Source organism: Prenolepis imparis, unplaced genomic scaffold (genome assembly GCF_030444845.1).
Source record: "Prenolepis imparis isolate NDT839.2.m4 unplaced genomic scaffold, iyPreImpa1.0 SCAF_2, whole genome shotgun sequence".
NCBI classification, from domain to species: Eukaryota; Metazoa; Arthropoda; class Insecta; order Hymenoptera; family Formicidae; genus Prenolepis; species Prenolepis imparis.
Window position 1 is genome coordinate 13,010,623 of NW_028141160.1, and position 8,170 is coordinate 13,018,792.

Genomic DNA, 8,170 nt, shown 5'->3' on the forward strand with positions numbered 1-8,170 from the left:
GCGAATGACGCGATGACGTGCATTATTTAATTGAATTAATACAAATAAACGTTAATTGCGCGATACTTGATTCACGTAAAGGTATAGAAACTTGACGTACGTAAATTCCGTAAAAACTGTGTGTACGCAATCTGAATGAAGCAGGACGCAAACGAGGGCCGTGACTCAAATCCCGCTGAAAAAAATACAAGCGATCGATTGAACTTCCGCTTCTCATTGTGCGCCGCGCTTCTAAACACCGGTCCTTTGTTCGGACCGGTGCGGATCGGAAGTGAGGTACCTGCCTGCGTGAGCGCGCCGTATCCGAACGAATACATATGTACGTACACGCAAGCACGCACGCACGTTCACGCATATTATTTCTATCGGATAGCGTGTCTACGGGAAAGAGAGGTCCCTCGTCGAGGTGCGCGAGCTGGTGGAATAAGAATTGTCGCGACGCGCGCGCTTGTGAAACGGACGAAAAAGGGTCAAACGAAAGCGAAAAGGGCCGGCGGCGGCACGGAACGCGTTGCTCGAAAGAACGGAAGCAACGAAAGAAAGTGAAAGCCTCCGGCCGCGCGACCCAGAAACTTTCAGAGTGTGTAAAATCGAATCGGCGGCGCCGTACGTACAATTCGGTACAGTCTGTCTGCGTTTCTGACGGGTTCACGACGAAGGATTTTTCCGCCGGAATTTTTTTTCGCGATGCGATGTATTCGCGTTAATTATCGCGTACAATACATATGTATATATGTATATATATATATGCTTTCGGAACGTCGTGGATAATTAATTGCGACACCCTCGCGACGCGAGAATCGGACGAAATCGTTTCACTTTCGAGTGTCGCGTTTTCGCTGCACGATTGCACCGTGTTATGCAACGCCTGCATCCGTATTACGGCACCGGGTGTAATTTTGAGTTGATAAAAATAAAAAAAAAAAGAGAAGAGAGAGAGAAAAAAAAGAAAGAGCGTACAGCGTTCTTTTCGTTATTCATTGTCAGATAAAAATTTCGTCAATTTGCACACAAAGTGTCATACATTCGTCATTACCGCGTTGCGTAACGCGGTCCAATTGCACGCTCCAATTAATGATAATATCGTTTAACGCGCCGCCAACAGAGTCACGTCCAGCACGTGGAGGCTTCCTTCTTCGTCGATGCAACGAATGCGTTATGCAGCGGGTCTACGTCGTCGTTATCGCGAACGATTATTAGCGTGTAGAAGGGAAAATTTATAAACGACCGGCGCGTGAAATAAGTATCATCGGTGCGAGAGTGTAGAGTCGCGAGATACGCGTTTTTTTCTCTATTTTTCGTATATTCCACGTATAGTCGACGTGAGAACACTCGTTCCACGACGGTGGACGCTTGTTAGGCGTCGACGATAACACGACGACGAGTCGCGACAAGGCTTTGGAGCAGTCGCGCCAAGTCCTTTTACCCGTATAGGCTGAAATTATGCGACCATTATCGGTATTACGCTATTTCTGGGTCAATTAGCATCGCGATGATCCTTTAAACGGCCCCGTGGGCGAGTAGATACGCGAGCGAATTCGCGACGACGTCGATTATCGTCGCGATGATGCTCTTTTAGAGCGAGTCCGCGAGGATACTTAAAAAACTATATAACGCACACCTTGAAAACTGTAATAAAAGTCTGAAATTCTTGCCACGAAATAATATGTTCCAATTTGCCGGAACGATCTTGACCTAGTTATCGGTAGTGTAAAATGAAACGTGAGTTCTCTCTCTGGTCTCTTTCTCTCTCCGAGAAAATAGGAAAAGTTTACGTTTATCGCGCGTAGATAGATAATAAATAGATCTCGTGAAAAAAAGTATACGATATCTCTATCGAATAGAAAGATATCATATTTATCTTTCATCGAGAAAAAATGTAAATGTGTAATAGTGATAATCGAATATGCCCAATGTCGTGCGATAGATTCAAATTGTCTTTTCAAAATGAGAAACGTCGAGCTATGCTTTAAAGTAGAGTATTGAAATAATTTACTGCAACGAGACAATGTAAATCACGGTTAAACGAATTGCAAGATGCATAGTAAAAGAAAAAGAACAAAAAAAAAAAAAAGGAGTAAACCAGATTCAGAAACTCAAAGGACTTTGGACTTGTTCTGAATTGATATAATTTAGGTCATGGAAAACATCGCGTAATGTCTAGCACTCATCGGCATATTGGAAAAATACACTGCTGCTAGTTTTTTTTTTTTTTTTTTTTTTCCAAAGATAAAATAATGGATTAATAATCCAATTTGCGACAAAGTTTAAATCGAGGGCATTTTTCCCGCAACGAGTTATTATGTTAAACAATCTACATTCCGAATTAGGCCACCGAGATGATTTACTCGGACTAGAATAATGCAGCTGGACCGATTGTGAGAGATGCATAGAGATGTAATATATGCGTCATTAAAACGAAGGAATGGGAAGGACGATTCCGATAAGAGAGCTTGTTTCTCTTTAATACCGTGATGCGATTATTCTTATAATACAGGTTTGGATCGTAACTTGTAATATTCGTCGCGAGGATTATATGAGCGCGTACTGGTGTGTCTCTTTCTCTCTCTCTTTCTCGCTCATGCTCGCCATCAACAGCGTGTCTCGGTGTGTGAAGTGTGCCAAGGCCTACCCCCACTTTGCAATCTCATTTTCGAAACTAAAAGTAAAATCTAACCGATTGTGTGTGCTGTTACACGTCGTATTATCGTAATGCATATTTCTGTCGCATTGATGGAGAGAAGGCGGGGAAAGGGAGAGAGGAATTCCTTTGTATATCGCTTACGAAAATCCAGATTAACAAAATAAATCGCACGTTTAAAGACCATTTCGATCCAATATTACGAAAATCCGCAAGATAATAAATAAATACCAACACTGACAGAACATTTTTCTTTACTGTTATATTGATTATTTAGTGAATGTGACGTTTCGCATGCTATTCGTATATACAATCGAATGGTCGGGACCCATATTTGTTTAACCCACATTTGCCAAATGTTTCAAATAAAAATGACAATTTTTCACCAATCCAAGCGGCAATAATTAAATGTTTATATGCAGCAAATATTTAGGCAAACTCCCTGCTTGTCAAACTATTCAAATACGCGACGAATAAAATCGATTCGCCAGAGTTTCCGCGAGCATTTCCGAAAAAAGCTTGGATCACGATATGCGTGACCTATTTCCCAAATTCGATCCGCCGTGTCTGTGTTTTTGCAAGAAAGATTTCGCAAAAATCACCGCTCTCTTTATCTCGCTTTCGAAAGCAAGAGGGCGAAAGAGCGATAAAAAAACAGAGATAGAGAGGGGGAGGAGAAAGAGACAGAGAGAGAAAGAAAGAGAGAGTTTCATCCACGAAACGCGAATCGCCGTTTTGCAGGCCAGTTCGCACGTCCTTGACACATTTACCCACTTAGAGTATCGCGAGACCACGTTCTGGTGTACCAGTGATGTATCTATGCGTGCATGTATGTGCGTACCGCGATGCATCGACAGATCTTTGCTGTTGCAAAGAGTATCGTAAACTGCGCCTGCGCTTATTTGCGCGAATATGTTATTGCATTACGGTTAGTGAGAGGAAGAGTAAAAGAAAAACATGAGCGTATGAAAAGATCGTTTGAGAACTCTATCGCCACTCCTTTCATCCGCGTACAGTTTCTTGTTTCAACTCGCAATCGATTTCTTCTAGACGAAAATGTCAAAACTATTGATGACGGTTTTCGATTACAAGTTATCGAAATTTAAAGATATTATTTCCCACATAAATCCCACATAAAAATCACATTTATATATTATTTCCCATTAGCCTAATTGGATCGAATGTGGATCCTCGAGCGAGATGCAGAAATAGCTCTTGCAAATATATAATTATTTGTTTTATTACTTTTCAAATGATTTGAAAAAAAAAGAAAAATGCGTAAAATATTTTTTTAAACTATATATTGTAAATTTTTATATTTATATTGTGTTTTTTTTTTTTAATTTCAAGATCTTGATTTATATGTACTCTTTGTGAAAATACAATATACGTTTAAAGAAAACACACAGACACACATGTTAAATGAGTTTCTTAAATGAGACATTCCGTCGTTCCCATATTTCATTTATATATACGAAGATATATGGCAGAAATCGGAAGCCTGTAAGTCATGATTATCGCAAAGAATTGACAAAATGAATATAAATGGAGTATAAATTACAAGAGTCGAAAGAAAAGCTAACAATGAACGTTTTTAAAATGCTTCAATTTTTCACAGGTTTTTCATTAAATCTTTTGATGTGTATAGACATATAATTGTATCGATTCTTTTCTTCATTGTCAGTTTTGCAGTTTCTACTATTTTTTCCCCAAATATTTGAAACTTATGTCAAAAGAATGTATATGTGAGTCAAGTTTCCCGGAGCTATTAGGAGCAAACTACTCTTTTAAATTGCTTCTTGTCTAATAATATTTTTTAGTAATATAGTGACAATCCTTAAAAAATTTATCATGTAATCTGTCGAAACTAAAAGAATTAATAAATCTTTTTTTCTAATGACAGATACATAAAATAGGATCTTTTAAGCATTGTCATTATTACTAAAAAATATCATTAGAAGATTTATACAAGAAACAACTAATATTAAGAAACATCAAGTATTAACTAAATAGTATGCATGTAAATTCTGCATATGATATTGGAATATTAATATTTTTAATTAAATAATGTTTACTATTTCTAGTCATTCTGAAAAATTTCCAAAAGTTATTTCTTTTTATTTTTTCTATATAAGAATTTTCTTTCTTTTCCAATATTATACTACGGAAAAATAGAAAGTAAAACAAAAGAGAAAAGAAAAGGAGATGGAAAGATAATCAAAATTATTTCCTTCTTGCCACCAAGAGACAATGTGAAAATTAATTTTCCGTAAATAATGTGCAATAACAAATCCGAGATCGAAATAGTAATGCAAAACTACAAATACGTTTGCTATTTTAGTATGACAATTAAATGTATGGAGGTGTGTAAAACAAAGTCATTCAAATCTACAATTAAACGAAGTATAATGCCGCAAAAAATCTTTAAAATAAAAAAGTATACAATTTAGAAGCAAATCAATGTTCATAAAACGCTTCTTTTTCTCTTAGTATCGTCATTCTTATAGAAAGTTGAGATGCAATATATACCTGGCACGATATGTTTGGCATCTTTCCTTACATCTTTTTTTCTAACATTCTCTTTTTGATGGCTGTCGTTATATCATTTAAAAACTTTTTAGTATTTTATGGCTTAGCTATAAATTAAAAAGCCTAAACATTTCTAAGGTTCTGAATGGGAATTATTGTTTCGACAATAGAAAAGTGGAGACCATACATGTGTATGTTATAAAAATGCGAGTTAGTTGTTCTTTCTATTATTCATTCGTGAAAGTTGAACTGTTTTTACGACATCAGGCTGTATCATTTTTCATGTAATTTACCCCCCGAGTTGAGAATGAAATGCAGCTGTTAAAACTGCCTGAAATATTGAAAAGACGTGCATTCTCCGGTCATATCGAATAAACTTGCTCCCTGTGGAGCAAACAAAATGATCTAAAAGAAAAGAAAGAGGCTTTCGCTGTCGTCAGCATGAATTTTCTATTTGAGATCTATATTCTTTCCATTTTCAATTAATTCAGTATCTAAATATCTTATTAGAATAATAATATGAGAAACGACAAATATTCGTTTTATGCAAAATATTTCATGATGTGCATTAATATATTTACACATATATATACATATATTTAAATTTGTGAAGAGTATTAATTGTTTAATTTTATGAATTTTTATTTCTATTAAAAAATTATATTAAAAAATGTCAGATATTCAAAAATAAAAATAATATATTTTGAAGCCATTAATAGCTTAGAACTATTAAATATTCTCCTTAAATTCAAGAAAAAAATTTGATTAATTTCTAATTTTGACAGTTTTGTAAAACGTACGCACCCCTCTTTCTACATGCAATGTTCAAGCAAAATGTGCATTCGATTCACGTAATTTCGGCGTAACTTACGTGAACGCGACTGATATCCGGCAATTACAACGAGAGTTTATTGCATGCCTTATAAACCCTGTCCTTTTTTTCGGTGATTGCGATTAAAGAAAGCCGAAGATAGTCTTAACCTTGACCGAAAAATTATTTGATACGATTACGGGAGTCTGATAGTCGCAGTGAAAAAAAGAGAGGATATACCGATTGAAATAAAACTCGTTTCTGCTCTTACGACTGTGTAAATGCGAGTGTCCTGCAGGAGCTCGGACAGGATGATTCTCAAGGTTGTAAGAGATACGCAAGAGACGCTACGAAAGGTAAGATCAATAATAATAATCGACGATCGTAATGACCAGTAATTTACCTGAGAAATAATTCCGGTCGAGCTGAACGGAGCAAGGTGAGCTGGACGCACAACAAAGTACTATCCACAAAGAAAACTTTACATATTCGCGCGAGGATTGTAATTTCAGGGCAAATAAGATTCTTACGAGAAGTGCAGCATATCAAATAAATTTATAAAGTTTTAAACTTCTTAACATATTTGTGAAATTCATCGTATTTCTTTTATCACGAGATTAAGATTAATTTCCTAATTCTGCTAAGTTTAAATTTTATATTACATATGTTGAAATGTGATCAGTTTTAAAATACATAATTCGGAACAAAACAAAAATTGCGCGTGATGTCGCGCAAAATCGACGACACGTGCCAAAAACGAGTCCATCCCCGCCGTAGTTGACGCAAATACCTGACGATTTCGCGAAATGTATGACGTCGCCGATGTATCATTTGTCACTAATTACACACGATGTTACGCATTCGTGCGAGCACGTGCTAATCTCCGTCAGCATCTAGTATTGCGCTATAAGCAGAAGTCACGATTTGGGCAATTCGTCATTTGTAATCGATATAAATCACTTTCAGTTGAGTAAAATTAACGTTAACAGTTCTAAAACCTGCATTTGTCATAGACTCAAGAGGGACTTTAATCAGACTCGTGATAGCATTATAATTAAAAATTCATTATCTAAAAAAAATATATTGTGTGTATATATATCGTATTGCCTTATTGTAAATTCATCGAAAGCGACCGGAACGACCGAATCAAATAGCGAGTTATATTAACCAGAGATTCTCCGAATCTCAAGTATCTCTCTCTCTCTTTCTTTCTGTACAGCTGTAGGCAGCGTGACAGATATAGCGATCTCTCGAGCCGGTTCGAACGATGAATGGACGAAGAAAGTCTTTCGCTCTCGTTCGCCAGCCGGTCTTTGCACGCTATCGCCGTGATTCTATCCTCCTCTATCTCTCTTTTTCTTCCTTGAGACAGTCGCACGCGTGAAAAGTAGCTCGTCCGCTTTTACTTTCCGCGGCGGCGGCGACTTTCGTTGGCAATGGTACTAGTTACAGCTGTTACGTCGAGCGGTTACGCGGCAAAGACGCGAGACGTTCGCTCTCGACTCGACTTGGCTCGGAGTAAACCGAGAGTGAGGTAAGCCGCAACTCTCTTCCTTTTTCTTTCACTCTCTTCTCTTCTCGCTGCCGATCACCGACATTCTCGCTTGCACTTTCGCTCGAGAGCGAGCTGCTGTGTGCAATGCCAAGCCTTGTTCCTCTCTCTTTTCTTTATCACTTTACGAATCATTTCTCGTGACGTGAGCACGCGTGCGAGGATACGTTTGTACCTCATCATTTTCCAAATCTCTGTTAACTCTCGAAGGACACATCTAGGTCATTCATGTCCAATCAATTTCTTTTATCATCGCTTATATTATAAATTGTAGTATTTGTATATATATATATATATATATATATATATAGAGAGAGAGAGGGGGGGGGAAGGGGAACCGCGACATAAAATATATAAGATTATATAATAGTTTAAGTAGTTAATTTTTTGTTATATTACACGTAAACGATCTGAATAATCCAAATGCTAAATTAGAATGTCGTTAAGTGTCATCTGTGCGTGATGAAAGTTATAAATAATATAATATTATATTCGGTCTATCTTATTTGAAACTTAATCGCTTTCCACTATCTTTTCTAATCTCTGATCATATAATATATATACATATATTCATAAATTTAAAGAATGTATATATTATATATATCATATATATAATGTAAAAGAAGAATTAACTAGC